The sequence below is a fragment of the Rana temporaria genome, chromosome 4, assembly GCF_905171775.1.
Source record: "Rana temporaria chromosome 4, aRanTem1.1, whole genome shotgun sequence".
Taxonomy (NCBI): Eukaryota; Metazoa; Chordata; class Amphibia; order Anura; family Ranidae; genus Rana; species Rana temporaria.
This window is the reverse complement of record NC_053492.1, coordinates 53,743,434-53,757,091: the sequence shown is the minus strand read 5'-3', so window position 1 is coordinate 53,757,091 and position 13,658 is coordinate 53,743,434. Positions and strand designations below refer to the sequence as shown.

The window sequence follows — 13,658 nt, the reverse complement described above, 5'->3', positions numbered from 1 at the left end:
TCAGCAGAGTAGTCACTGCTTATCGAAGGCTTCATTTTGGGCCTTAGGAAAGAGAGAGCGAGGAGTAGGACACTAGCTGACTTGTCGAAAATTGCATGCCCTGACTAAATCTAGGTGTTGCTGTACAGGTAACTTGATAAAGTAATGGCATTTGGCAAGAAAGTGACAAGAAGCAATGAAGACAAGGACACAAGGGTTAAATGCCAGTTTATTAGAGCACAGAACCGAGTTCAAGCAAAAAACATTGTCAGCAAGCAACAAGAAGACACAAGACAAACAAGTTGGATGATGTTCCAGTTAAATCTATTTTTTGACACTGCATAAGAGGGGTGCACCGGTCCTGGAGGTACTGCAATACCAGGTCGATGCGTGGAGTGGACAGAGCAAGCTCTTCTTCCATCTCCCTGTTCTAAAAATCCATTTAATATATGGTCCCCAGATAGGGGACGTATCAGATATTAAACTGATAAGAACAGATACTACACTTGATCTTAGCCAAAAGGCCGAGAAGCGATAACCCAATTATTCTCTGTTCCGAGCGAGCGGCTTTCTGGCCCCACCGGAGGGCTCGCTGAGAGTTGCCCGTTTGCCTGTACCCGGCAAGCGCCCTTCCCCCCAGTCTAGGCTGTCCGGAGGTGTGAATCTTCAGCCAGACGGGTGTCGCTGGTCTACAGGCCTGAACCCCTGTCTACTGGACAATCCACCCTTTTCTGACACCTGCCCAACACTGCTGGAGCCCAATCATGACCTTCAGTCATCCCAAAATAAGAATTGCACACATTCAGGTGCTTCTCGTTGCTCCTCGTGCACGTTCAACAAGGAAAATCATTTGCATGGGCCGGCCTCCTAGTTAGCATAACGTGGACTTAGTTAACATAACGTGGAAGAAAATCGAGGACCACTAGAGGGAGTCAAAGACTAAGGGATCCTACGGATAAAAATAAAAAAGCCTTGCCACAGCTGCCTTTTCTAGCTAGCTGCTGCATGCAGCAAGGCACACAGCAATGGAGCAAATTCAGCCCCTTTTTTTGTCAGCAGAGTAGTCACTGCTTATCGAAGGCTTCATTTTGGGCCTTAGGAAAGAGAGAGCGAGGAGTAGGACACTAGCTGACTTGTCGAAAATTGCATGCCCTGACTAAATCTAGGTGTTGCTGTACAGGTAACTTGATAAAGTAATGGCATTTGGCAAGAAAGTGACAAGAAGCAATGAAGACAAGGACACAAGGGTTAAATGCCAGTTTATTAGAGCACAGAACCGAGTTCAAGCAAAAAACATTGTCAGCAAGCAACAAGAAGACACAAGACAAACAAGTTGGATGATGTTCCAGTTAAATCTATTTTTTGACACTGCATAAGAGGGGTGCACCGGTCCTGGAGGTACTGCAATACCAGGTCGATGCGTGGAGTGGACAGAGCAAGCTCTTCTTCCATCTCCCTGTTCTAAAAATCCATTTAATATATGGTCCCCAGATAGGGGACGTATCAGATATTAAACTGATAAGAACAGATACTACACTTGATCTTAGCCAAAAGGCCGAGAAGCGATAACCCAATTATTCTCTGTTCCGAGCGAGCGGCTTTCTGGCCCCACCGGAGGGCTCGCTGAGAGTTGCCCGTTTGCCTGTACCCGGCAAGCGCCCTTCCCCCCAGTCTAGGCTGTCCGGAGGTGTGAATCTTCAGCCAGACGGGTGTCGCTGGTCTACAGGCCTGAACCCCTGTCTACTGGACAATCCACCCTTTTCTGACACCTGCCCAACACTGCTGGAGCCCAATCATGACCTTCAGTCATCCCAAAATAAGAATTGCACACATTCAGGTGCTTCTCGTTGCTCCTCGTGCACGTTCAACAAGGAAAATCATTTGCATGGGCCGGCCTCCTAGTTAGCATAACGTGGACTTAGTTAACATAACGTGGAAGAAAATCGAGGACCACTAGAGGGAGTCAAAGACTAAGGGATCCTACGGATAAAAATAAAAAAGCCTTGCCACAGCTGCCTTTTCTAGCTAGCTGCTGCATGCAGCAAGGCACACAGCAATGGAGCAAATTCAGCCCCTTTTTTTGTCAGCAGAGTAGTCACTGCTTATCGAAGGCTTCATTTTGGGCCTTAGGAAAGAGAGAGCGAGGAGTAGGACACTAGCTGACTTGTCGAAAATTGCATGCCCTGACTAAATCTAGGTGTTGCTGTACAGGTAACTTGATAAAGTAATGGCATTTGGCAAGAAAGTGACAAGAAGCAATGAAGACAAGGACACAAGGGTTAAATGCCAGTTTATTAGAGCACAGAACCGAGTTCAAGCAAAAAACATTGTCAGCAAGCAACAAGAAGACACAAGACAAACAAGTTGGATGATGTTCCAGTTAAATCTATTTTTTGACACTGCATAAGAGGGGTGCACCGGTCCTGGAGGTACTGCAATACCAGGTCGATGCGTGGAGTGGACAGAGCAAGCTCTTCTTCCATCTCCCTGTTCTAAAAATCCATTTAATATATGGTCCCCAGATAGGGGACGTATCAGATATTAAACTGATAAGAACAGATACTACACTTGATCTTAGCCAAAAGGCCGAGAAGCGATAACCCAATTATTCTCTGTTCCGAGCGAGCGGCTTTCTGGCCCCACCGGAGGGCTCGCTGAGAGTTGCCCGTTTGCCTGTACCCGGCAAGCGCCCTTCCCCCCAGTCTAGGCTGTCCGGAGGTGTGAATCTTCAGCCAGACGGGTGTCGCTGGTCTACAGGCCTGAACCCCTGTCTACTGGACAATCCACCCTTTTCTGACACCTGCCCAACACTGCTGGAGCCCAATCATGACCTTCAGTCATCCCAAAATAAGAATTGCACACATTCAGGTGCTTCTCGTTGCTCCTCGTGCACGTTCAACAAGGAAAATCATTTGCATGGGCCGGCCTCCTAGTTAGCATAACGTGGACTTAGTTAACATAACGTGGAAGAAAATCGAGGACCACTAGAGGGAGTCAAAGACTAAGGGATCCTACGGATAAAAATAAAAAAGCCTTGCCACAGCTGCCTTTTCTAGCTAGCTGCTGCATGCAGCAAGGCACACAGCAATGGAGCAAATTCAGCCCCTTTTTTTGTCAGCAGAGTAGTCACTGCTTATCGAAGGCTTCATTTTGGGCCTTAGGAAAGAGAGAGCGAGGAGTAGGACACTAGCTGACTTGTCGAAAATTGCATGCCCTGACTAAATCTAGGTGTTGCTGTACAGGTAACTTGATAAAGTAATGGCATTTGGCAAGAAAGTGACAAGAAGCAATGAAGACAAGGACACAAGGGTTAAATGCCAGTTTATTAGAGCACAGAACCGAGTTCAAGCAAAAAACATTGTCAGCAAGCAACAAGAAGACACAAGACAAACAAGTTGGATGATGTTCCAGTTAAATCTATTTTTTGACACTGCATAAGAGGGGTGCACCGGTCCTGGAGGTACTGCAATACCAGGTCGATGCGTGGAGTGGACAGAGCAAGCTCTTCTTCCATCTCCCTGTTCTAAAAATCCATTTAATATATGGTCCCCAGATAGGGGACGTATCAGATATTAAACTGATAAGAACAGATACTACACTTGATCTTAGCCAAAAGGCCGAGAAGCGATAACCCAATTATTCTCTGTTCCGAGCGAGCGGCTTTCTGGCCCCACCGGAGGGCTCGCTGAGAGTTGCCCGTTTGCCTGTACCCGGCAAGCGCCCTTCCCCCCAGTCTAGGCTGTCCGGAGGTGTGAATCTTCAGCCAGACGGGTGTCGCTGGTCTACAGGCCTGAACCCCTGTCTACTGGACAATCCACCCTTTTCTGACACCTGCCCAACACTGCTGGAGCCCAATCATGACCTTCAGTCATCCCAAAATAAGAATTGCACACATTCAGGTGCTTCTCGTTGCTCCTCGTGCACGTTCAACAAGGAAAATCATTTGCATGGGCCGGCCTCCTAGTTAGCATAACGTGGACTTAGTTAACATAACGTGGAAGAAAATCGAGGACCACTAGAGGGAGTCAAAGACTAAGGGATCCTACGGATAAAAATAAAAAAGCCTTGCCACAGCTGCCTTTTCTAGCTAGCTGCTGCATGCAGCAAGGCACACAGCAATGGAGCAAATTCAGCCCCTTTTTTTGTCAGCAGAGTAGTCACTGCTTATCGAAGGCTTCATTTTGGGCCTTAGGAAAGAGAGAGCGAGGAGTAGGACACTAGCTGACTTGTCGAAAATTGCATGCCCTGACTAAATCTAGGTGTTGCTGTACAGGTAACTTGATAAAGTAATGGCATTTGGCAAGAAAGTGACAAGAAGCAATGAAGACAAGGACACAAGGGTTAAATGCCAGTTTATTAGAGCACAGAACCGAGTTCAAGCAAAAAACATTGTCAGCAAGCAACAAGAAGACACAAGACAAACAAGTTGGATGATGTTCCAGTTAAATCTATTTTTTGACACTGCATAAGAGGGGTGCACCGGTCCTGGAGGTACTGCAATACCAGGTCGATGCGTGGAGTGGACAGAGCAAGCTCTTCTTCCATCTCCCTGTTCTAAAAATCCATTTAATATATGGTCCCCAGATAGGGGACGTATCAGATATTAAACTGATAAGAACAGATACTACACTTGATCTTAGCCAAAAGGCCGAGAAGCGATAACCCAATTATTCTCTGTTCCGAGCGAGCGGCTTTCTGGCCCCACCGGAGGGCTCGCTGAGAGTTGCCCGTTTGCCTGTACCCGGCAAGCGCCCTTCCCCCCAGTCTAGGCTGTCCGGAGGTGTGAATCTTCAGCCAGACGGGTGTCGCTGGTCTACAGGCCTGAACCCCTGTCTACTGGACAATCCACCCTTTTCTGACACCTGCCCAACACTGCTGGAGCCCAATCATGACCTTCAGTCATCCCAAAATAAGAATTGCACACATTCAGGTGCTTCTCGTTGCTCCTCGTGCACGTTCAACAAGGAAAATCATTTGCATGGGCCGGCCTCCTAGTTAGCATAACGTGGACTTAGTTAACATAACGTGGAAGAAAATCGAGGACCACTAGAGGGAGTCAAAGACTAAGGGATCCTACGGATAAAAATAAAAAAGCCTTGCCACAGCTGCCTTTTCTAGCTAGCTGCTGCATGCAGCAAGGCACACAGCAATGGAGCAAATTCAGCCCCTTTTTTTGTCAGCAGAGTAGTCACTGCTTATCGAAGGCTTCATTTTGGGCCTTAGGAAAGAGAGAGCGAGGAGTAGGACACTAGCTGACTTGTCGAAAATTGCATGCCCTGACTAAATCTAGGTGTTGCTGTACAGGTAACTTGATAAAGTAATGGCATTTGGCAAGAAAGTGACAAGAAGCAATGAAGACAAGGACACAAGGGTTAAATGCCAGTTTATTAGAGCACAGAACCGAGTTCAAGCAAAAAACATTGTCAGCAAGCAACAAGAAGACACAAGACAAACAAGTTGGATGATGTTCCAGTTAAATCTATTTTTTGACACTGCATAAGAGGGGTGCACCGGTCCTGGAGGTACTGCAATACCAGGTCGATGCGTGGAGTGGACAGAGCAAGCTCTTCTTCCATCTCCCTGTTCTAAAAATCCATTTAATATATGGTCCCCAGATAGGGGACGTATCAGATATTAAACTGATAAGAACAGATACTACACTTGATCTTAGCCAAAAGGCCGAGAAGCGATAACCCAATTATTCTCTGTTCCGAGCGAGCGGCTTTCTGGCCCCACCGGAGGGCTCGCTGAGAGTTGCCCGTTTGCCTGTACCCGGCAAGCGCCCTTCCCCCCAGTCTAGGCTGTCCGGAGGTGTGAATCTTCAGCCAGACGGGTGTCGCTGGTCTACAGGCCTGAACCCCTGTCTACTGGACAATCCACCCTTTTCTGACACCTGCCCAACACTGCTGGAGCCCAATCATGACCTTCAGTCATCCCAAAATAAGAATTGCACACATTCAGGTGCTTCTCGTTGCTCCTCGTGCACGTTCAACAAGGAAAATCATTTGCATGGGCCGGCCTCCTAGTTAGCATAACGTGGACTTAGTTAACATAACGTGGAAGAAAATCGAGGACCACTAGAGGGAGTCAAAGACTAAGGGATCCTACGGATAAAAATAAAAAAGCCTTGCCACAGCTGCCTTTTCTAGCTAGCTGCTGCATGCAGCAAGGCACACAGCAATGGAGCAAATTCAGCCCCTTTTTTTGTCAGCAGAGTAGTCACTGCTTATCGAAGGCTTCATTTTGGGCCTTAGGAAAGAGAGAGCGAGGAGTAGGACACTAGCTGACTTGTCGAAAATTGCATGCCCTGACTAAATCTAGGTGTTGCTGTACAGGTAACTTGATAAAGTAATGGCATTTGGCAAGAAAGTGACAAGAAGCAATGAAGACAAGGACACAAGGGTTAAATGCCAGTTTATTAGAGCACAGAACCGAGTTCAAGCAAAAAACATTGTCAGCAAGCAACAAGAAGACACAAGACAAACAAGTTGGATGATGTTCCAGTTAAATCTATTTTTTGACACTGCATAAGAGGGGTGCACCGGTCCTGGAGGTACTGCAATACCAGGTCGATGCGTGGAGTGGACAGAGCAAGCTCTTCTTCCATCTCCCTGTTCTAAAAATCCATTTAATATATGGTCCCCAGATAGGGGACGTATCAGATATTAAACTGATAAGAACAGATACTACACTTGATCTTAGCCAAAAGGCCGAGAAGCGATAACCCAATTATTCTCTGTTCCGAGCGAGCGGCTTTCTGGCCCCACCGGAGGGCTCGCTGAGAGTTGCCCGTTTGCCTGTACCCGGCAAGCGCCCTTCCCCCCAGTCTAGGCTGTCCGGAGGTGTGAATCTTCAGCCAGACGGGTGTCGCTGGTCTACAGGCCTGAACCCCTGTCTACTGGACAATCCACCCTTTTCTGACACCTGCCCAACACTGCTGGAGCCCAATCATGACCTTCAGTCATCCCAAAATAAGAATTGCACACATTCAGGTGCTTCTCGTTGCTCCTCGTGCACGTTCAACAAGGAAAATCATTTGCATGGGCCGGCCTCCTAGTTAGCATAACGTGGACTTAGTTAACATAACGTGGAAGAAAATCGAGGACCACTAGAGGGAGTCAAAGACTAAGGGATCCTACGGATAAAAATAAAAAAGCCTTGCCACAGCTGCCTTTTCTAGCTAGCTGCTGCATGCAGCAAGGCACACAGCAATGGAGCAAATTCAGCCCCTTTTTTTGTCAGCAGAGTAGTCACTGCTTATCGAAGGCTTCATTTTGGGCCTTAGGAAAGAGAGAGCGAGGAGTAGGACACTAGCTGACTTGTCGAAAATTGCATGCCCTGACTAAATCTAGGTGTTGCTGTACAGGTAACTTGATAAAGTAATGGCATTTGGCAAGAAAGTGACAAGAAGCAATGAAGACAAGGACACAAGGGTTAAATGCCAGTTTATTAGAGCACAGAACCGAGTTCAAGCAAAAAACATTGTCAGCAAGCAACAAGAAGACACAAGACAAACAAGTTGGATGATGTTCCAGTTAAATCTATTTTTTGACACTGCATAAGAGGGGTGCACCGGTCCTGGAGGTACTGCAATACCAGGTCGATGCGTGGAGTGGACAGAGCAAGCTCTTCTTCCATCTCCCTGTTCTAAAAATCCATTTAATATATGGTCCCCAGATAGGGGACGTATCAGATATTAAACTGATAAGAACAGATACTACACTTGATCTTAGCCAAAAGGCCGAGAAGCGATAACCCAATTATTCTCTGTTCCGAGCGAGCGGCTTTCTGGCCCCACCGGAGGGCTCGCTGAGAGTTGCCCGTTTGCCTGTACCCGGCAAGCGCCCTTCCCCCCAGTCTAGGCTGTCCGGAGGTGTGAATCTTCAGCCAGACGGGTGTCGCTGGTCTACAGGCCTGAACCCCTGTCTACTGGACAATCCACCCTTTTCTGACACCTGCCCAACACTGCTGGAGCCCAATCATGACCTTCAGTCATCCCAAAATAAGAATTGCACACATTCAGGTGCTTCTCGTTGCTCCTCGTGCACGTTCAACAAGGAAAATCATTTGCATGGGCCGGCCTCCTAGTTAGCATAACGTGGACTTAGTTAACATAACGTGGAAGAAAATCGAGGACCACTAGAGGGAGTCAAAGACTAAGGGATCCTACGGATAAAAATAAAAAAGCCTTGCCACAGCTGCCTTTTCTAGCTAGCTGCTGCATGCAGCAAGGCACACAGCAATGGAGCAAATTCAGCCCCTTTTTTTGTCAGCAGAGTAGTCACTGCTTATCGAAGGCTTCATTTTGGGCCTTAGGAAAGAGAGAGCGAGGAGTAGGACACTAGCTGACTTGTCGAAAATTGCATGCCCTGACTAAATCTAGGTGTTGCTGTACAGGTAACTTGATAAAGTAATGGCATTTGGCAAGAAAGTGACAAGAAGCAATGAAGACAAGGACACAAGGGTTAAATGCCAGTTTATTAGAGCACAGAACCGAGTTCAAGCAAAAAACATTGTCAGCAAGCAACAAGAAGACACAAGACAAACAAGTTGGATGATGTTCCAGTTAAATCTATTTTTTGACACTGCATAAGAGGGGTGCACCGGTCCTGGAGGTACTGCAATACCAGGTCGATGCGTGGAGTGGACAGAGCAAGCTCTTCTTCCATCTCCCTGTTCTAAAAATCCATTTAATATATGGTCCCCAGATAGGGGACGTATCAGATATTAAACTGATAAGAACAGATACTACACTTGATCTTAGCCAAAAGGCCGAGAAGCGATAACCCAATTATTCTCTGTTCCGAGCGAGCGGCTTTCTGGCCCCACCGGAGGGCTCGCTGAGAGTTGCCCGTTTGCCTGTACCCGGCAAGCGCCCTTCCCCCCAGTCTAGGCTGTCCGGAGGTGTGAATCTTCAGCCAGACGGGTGTCGCTGGTCTACAGGCCTGAACCCCTGTCTACTGGACAATCCACCCTTTTCTGACACCTGCCCAACACTGCTGGAGCCCAATCATGACCTTCAGTCATCCCAAAATAAGAATTGCACACATTCAGGTGCTTCTCGTTGCTCCTCGTGCACGTTCAACAAGGAAAATCATTTGCATGGGCCGGCCTCCTAGTTAGCATAACGTGGACTTAGTTAACATAACGTGGAAGAAAATCGAGGACCACTAGAGGGAGTCAAAGACTAAGGGATCCTACGGATAAAAATAAAAAAGCCTTGCCACAGCTGCCTTTTCTAGCTAGCTGCTGCATGCAGCAAGGCACACAGCAATGGAGCAAATTCAGCCCCTTTTTTTGTCAGCAGAGTAGTCACTGCTTATCGAAGGCTTCATTTTGGGCCTTAGGAAAGAGAGAGCGAGGAGTAGGACACTAGCTGACTTGTCGAAAATTGCATGCCCTGACTAAATCTAGGTGTTGCTGTACAGGTAACTTGATAAAGTAATGGCATTTGGCAAGAAAGTGACAAGAAGCAATGAAGACAAGGACACAAGGGTTAAATGCCAGTTTATTAGAGCACAGAACCGAGTTCAAGCAAAAAACATTGTCAGCAAGCAACAAGAAGACACAAGACAAACAAGTTGGATGATGTTCCAGTTAAATCTATTTTTTGACACTGCATAAGAGGGGTGCACCGGTCCTGGAGGTACTGCAATACCAGGTCGATGCGTGGAGTGGACAGAGCAAGCTCTTCTTCCATCTCCCTGTTCTAAAAATCCATTTAATATATGGTCCCCAGATAGGGGACGTATCAGATATTAAACTGATAAGAACAGATACTACACTTGATCTTAGCCAAAAGGCCGAGAAGCGATAACCCAATTATTCTCTGTTCCGAGCGAGCGGCTTTCTGGCCCCACCGGAGGGCTCGCTGAGAGTTGCCCGTTTGCCTGTACCCGGCAAGCGCCCTTCCCCCCAGTCTAGGCTGTCCGGAGGTGTGAATCTTCAGCCAGACGGGTGTCGCTGGTCTACAGGCCTGAACCCCTGTCTACTGGACAATCCACCCTTTTCTGACACCTGCCCAACACTGCTGGAGCCCAATCATGACCTTCAGTCATCCCAAAATAAGAATTGCACACATTCAGGTGCTTCTCGTTGCTCCTCGTGCACGTTCAACAAGGAAAATCATTTGCATGGGCCGGCCTCCTAGTTAGCATAACGTGGACTTAGTTAACATAACGTGGAAGAAAATCGAGGACCACTAGAGGGAGTCAAAGACTAAGGGATCCTACGGATAAAAATAAAAAAGCCTTGCCACAGCTGCCTTTTCTAGCTAGCTGCTGCATGCAGCAAGGCACACAGCAATGGAGCAAATTCAGCCCCTTTTTTTGTCAGCAGAGTAGTCACTGCTTATCGAAGGCTTCATTTTGGGCCTTAGGAAAGAGAGAGCGAGGAGTAGGACACTAGCTGACTTGTCGAAAATTGCATGCCCTGACTAAATCTAGGTGTTGCTGTACAGGTAACTTGATAAAGTAATGGCATTTGGCAAGAAAGTGACAAGAAGCAATGAAGACAAGGACACAAGGGTTAAATGCCAGTTTATTAGAGCACAGAACCGAGTTCAAGCAAAAAACATTGTCAGCAAGCAACAAGAAGACACAAGACAAACAAGTTGGATGATGTTCCAGTTAAATCTATTTTTTGACACTGCATAAGAGGGGTGCACCGGTCCTGGAGGTACTGCAATACCAGGTCGATGCGTGGAGTGGACAGAGCAAGCTCTTCTTCCATCTCCCTGTTCTAAAAATCCATTTAATATATGGTCCCCAGATAGGGGACGTATCAGATATTAAACTGATAAGAACAGATACTACACTTGATCTTAGCCAAAAGGCCGAGAAGCGATAACCCAATTATTCTCTGTTCCGAGCGAGCGGCTTTCTGGCCCCACCGGAGGGCTCGCTGAGAGTTGCCCGTTTGCCTGTACCCGGCAAGCGCCCTTCCCCCCAGTCTAGGCTGTCCGGAGGTGTGAATCTTCAGCCAGACGGGTGTCGCTGGTCTACAGGCCTGAACCCCTGTCTACTGGACAATCCACCCTTTTCTGACACCTGCCCAACACTGCTGGAGCCCAATCATGACCTTCAGTCATCCCAAAATAAGAATTGCACACATTCAGGTGCTTCTCGTTGCTCCTCGTGCACGTTCAACAAGGAAAATCATTTGCATGGGCCGGCCTCCTAGTTAGCATAACGTGGACTTAGTTAACATAACGTGGAAGAAAATCGAGGACCACTAGAGGGAGTCAAAGACTAAGGGATCCTACGGATAAAAATAAAAAAGCCTTGCCACAGCTGCCTTTTCTAGCTAGCTGCTGCATGCAGCAAGGCACACAGCAATGGAGCAAATTCAGCCCCTTTTTTTGTCAGCAGAGTAGTCACTGCTTATCGAAGGCTTCATTTTGGGCCTTAGGAAAGAGAGAGCGAGGAGTAGGACACTAGCTGACTTGTCGAAAATTGCATGCCCTGACTAAATCTAGGTGTTGCTGTACAGGTAACTTGATAAAGTAATGGCATTTGGCAAGAAAGTGACAAGAAGCAATGAAGACAAGGACACAAGGGTTAAATGCCAGTTTATTAGAGCACAGAACCGAGTTCAAGCAAAAAACATTGTCAGCAAGCAACAAGAAGACACAAGACAAACAAGTTGGATGATGTTCCAGTTAAATCTATTTTTTGACACTGCATAAGAGGGGTGCACCGGTCCTGGAGGTACTGCAATACCAGGTCGATGCGTGGAGTGGACAGAGCAAGCTCTTCTTCCATCTCCCTGTTCTAAAAATCCATTTAATATATGGTCCCCAGATAGGGGACGTATCAGATATTAAACTGATAAGAACAGATTTTTTGATTGAAAATGTATACTTTATTTTTCAAAGAAAATATACAAAAAAACAAATACTTCAACAGGGTACATTCAGTTCCAAGCGTACAGATAAATTACATTCATTCACTCATTCTGCGGTATGATGCAACATGCATGACGCCGCATTACCCTGAAATCAGTACTTCCAAAAATCATGTCAAATTTTAAGTCATTAAACTGTCAAAAAGAAAATAGCGTTCAACTGGGCAACGGATGTGATGGGGGGGAGGGGGAGGTGGGGTGGGGGGGGAGGAAAGAGTTCACAGGCCCGAAGCTTTATTGAACTACCAATGGATACACACAATTGGGAGAGGGGGGGGGGAAGGGGAGATCTTTAGACGTCCTCTTCCTCCGTAAAGTCCATCAGGTGATAGTCTCTTAGTAGACTGAACGTCAGTCTGCGACAATCCGCGATGGACATCCTCTCCCTCTGGTGGATGAGGCGTTTTCTGGCACACCATACGGCGTCTTTGAAGCAGCACAGCACCCGCCAGGCACTGTCAATGTCCTCCTGTGAGTGAGTCCCACAGAAGAGTCCGTTTAACACACCAAAGTGTGTAATAGCAGTCTGTGGTACAAAGTCTTTAAGTTCAGGTTCCAAGGCCCTCAACAGGCTCTGTGCAAAGGGGCACTCCCAGAAAACATGAAAAGCAGTTTCCTCCTGGATGATACAAAAAGGGCAGTGCCTGTATCTGCACAGGTTTCTGGCATGCATGAATGTCCTCAGCGGCAAACCCCCTTGGATTGCCATCCATGCCAGATCTTTGTGCCTGTTGGTGAGTCTCTTTGAAGAAACATTCCTCCAGACCACTTTGCAAGTGGCTGAAGGGAGGCCTGGAATAGTCTCAATGATGTCCGATGCTCTAATCAACTTGTGGATAGTTTTTGGCTTCCACAAGTCGGGTTTAACTCCATGCAGCCCCAGCTCCTTGATGAACTTGAAAGTGTCCAAGTAATACCATGGAGTGTCCCAGTTGTAGGGGACGGAGCTGTCCCATTTGTCCCATCCGAGAGACCTCCAAAGAGGTAGGAGGAAAAAACGGGACATGGAGTTACCGCCAGAGTCCACTGTTCTGTCAACCAATGTCCTGCGGATACAGTTACAAGCAAAGAACACCCTCAGTAGTGTTGCGATGTCGGGCACTCCCTTACCGCCTTTGAGGGGTTCCTTGAACATAACCGCACGCTTCACTCTGTCCATTTTGGAGCTCCAGATGAAGTGAAACACCGCCCTGGTGATGGCTTTGCAAGTGTTAACCCGGGGGGGCCAAGCCTGGGCGAGGTACTGCAACACAGGGAGAATCTCGCTGCGGAGTACCAGTGTTTTCCCTTCGATGGTGAGTTCTCTGAGGCTCCAAAGTCCAAACTTCTGTCTCATTTTCGCCAGTCTTTCCTCCCAGGACTTCAGGGCTGCGCCTTCCGCTCCAAACCAGACTCCGAGAATTTTGATGAAGTCCGCTTTGATATTGAACGGGATGGGCGCAGAAGAAGGCAGGAACCACTTTCCGAAGAGCATGACTTCCGACTTCCCGCAGTTGACCTTTGCCCCTGAAGCTTGGCCGAAGTCCTCACACGTCCGGACGAGTGTGTCGATGGAGCGCCGGTCGGCACAGAACACCGTCACGTCATCCATGTAGAGCGAGCACTTGACCTCCCGTCTTTCTGGTCCTGGTGCGGTGATCCCTCTGATCTCTGGGTTCTGTCTGATGCTTCGGGCGAATAGCTCTATACAGCAAACAAAAAGCAGAGGTGAGAGAGGGCAGCCTTGTCTGACCCCGGAGAAAATTGAAAAGGGGTCAGTTTTCCAGCCATTTACC

The 13,658-nt window shown here is 47.6% G+C and overlaps 12 non-coding genes across 12 annotated transcripts; all 12 read right to left on the bottom strand.

The window, feature by feature from the left end:
* Nucleotides 1-324: 324 nt before the first annotated feature.
* LOC120938538 lies at nucleotides 325-515 on the bottom strand. The gene has a single exon (XR_005749115.1). It is a non-coding gene; the product is annotated as a U2 spliceosomal RNA (small nuclear RNA).
* An 840-nt stretch (nucleotides 516-1,355) lies between these two features.
* LOC120938537 lies at nucleotides 1,356-1,546 on the bottom strand. The gene has a single exon (XR_005749114.1). It is a non-coding gene; the product is annotated as a U2 spliceosomal RNA (small nuclear RNA).
* An 840-nt stretch (nucleotides 1,547-2,386) lies between these two features.
* Nucleotides 2,387-2,577, bottom strand: LOC120938536. The gene has a single exon (XR_005749113.1). It is a non-coding gene; the product is annotated as a U2 spliceosomal RNA (small nuclear RNA).
* An 840-nt stretch (nucleotides 2,578-3,417) lies between these two features.
* Nucleotides 3,418-3,608, bottom strand: LOC120938535. The gene has a single exon (XR_005749112.1). It is a non-coding gene; the product is annotated as a U2 spliceosomal RNA (small nuclear RNA).
* Nucleotides 3,609-4,448: 840 nt separating this feature from the next.
* LOC120938534 lies at nucleotides 4,449-4,639 on the bottom strand. The gene has a single exon (XR_005749111.1). It is a non-coding gene; the product is annotated as a U2 spliceosomal RNA (small nuclear RNA).
* Nucleotides 4,640-5,479: 840 nt separating this feature from the next.
* LOC120938533 lies at nucleotides 5,480-5,670 on the bottom strand. Its single transcript, XR_005749110.1, has one exon. It is a non-coding gene; the product is annotated as a U2 spliceosomal RNA (small nuclear RNA).
* Nucleotides 5,671-6,510: 840 nt separating this feature from the next.
* Nucleotides 6,511-6,701, bottom strand: LOC120938532. The gene has a single exon (XR_005749109.1). It is a non-coding gene; the product is annotated as a U2 spliceosomal RNA (small nuclear RNA).
* Nucleotides 6,702-7,541: 840 nt separating this feature from the next.
* LOC120938531 lies at nucleotides 7,542-7,732 on the bottom strand. Its single transcript, XR_005749108.1, has one exon. It is a non-coding gene; the product is annotated as a U2 spliceosomal RNA (small nuclear RNA).
* Nucleotides 7,733-8,572: 840 nt separating this feature from the next.
* LOC120938530 lies at nucleotides 8,573-8,763 on the bottom strand. The gene has a single exon (XR_005749107.1). It is a non-coding gene; the product is annotated as a U2 spliceosomal RNA (small nuclear RNA).
* An 840-nt stretch (nucleotides 8,764-9,603) lies between these two features.
* LOC120938529 lies at nucleotides 9,604-9,794 on the bottom strand. The gene has a single exon (XR_005749106.1). It is a non-coding gene; the product is annotated as a U2 spliceosomal RNA (small nuclear RNA).
* An 840-nt stretch (nucleotides 9,795-10,634) lies between these two features.
* Nucleotides 10,635-10,825, bottom strand: LOC120938528. Its single transcript, XR_005749105.1, has one exon. It is a non-coding gene; the product is annotated as a U2 spliceosomal RNA (small nuclear RNA).
* Nucleotides 10,826-11,665: 840 nt separating this feature from the next.
* On the bottom strand, nucleotides 11,666-11,858 carry LOC120938558. The gene has a single exon (XR_005749131.1). It is a non-coding gene; the product is annotated as a U2 spliceosomal RNA (small nuclear RNA).
* Between the last annotated feature and the right edge of the window lie 1,800 nt (nucleotides 11,859-13,658).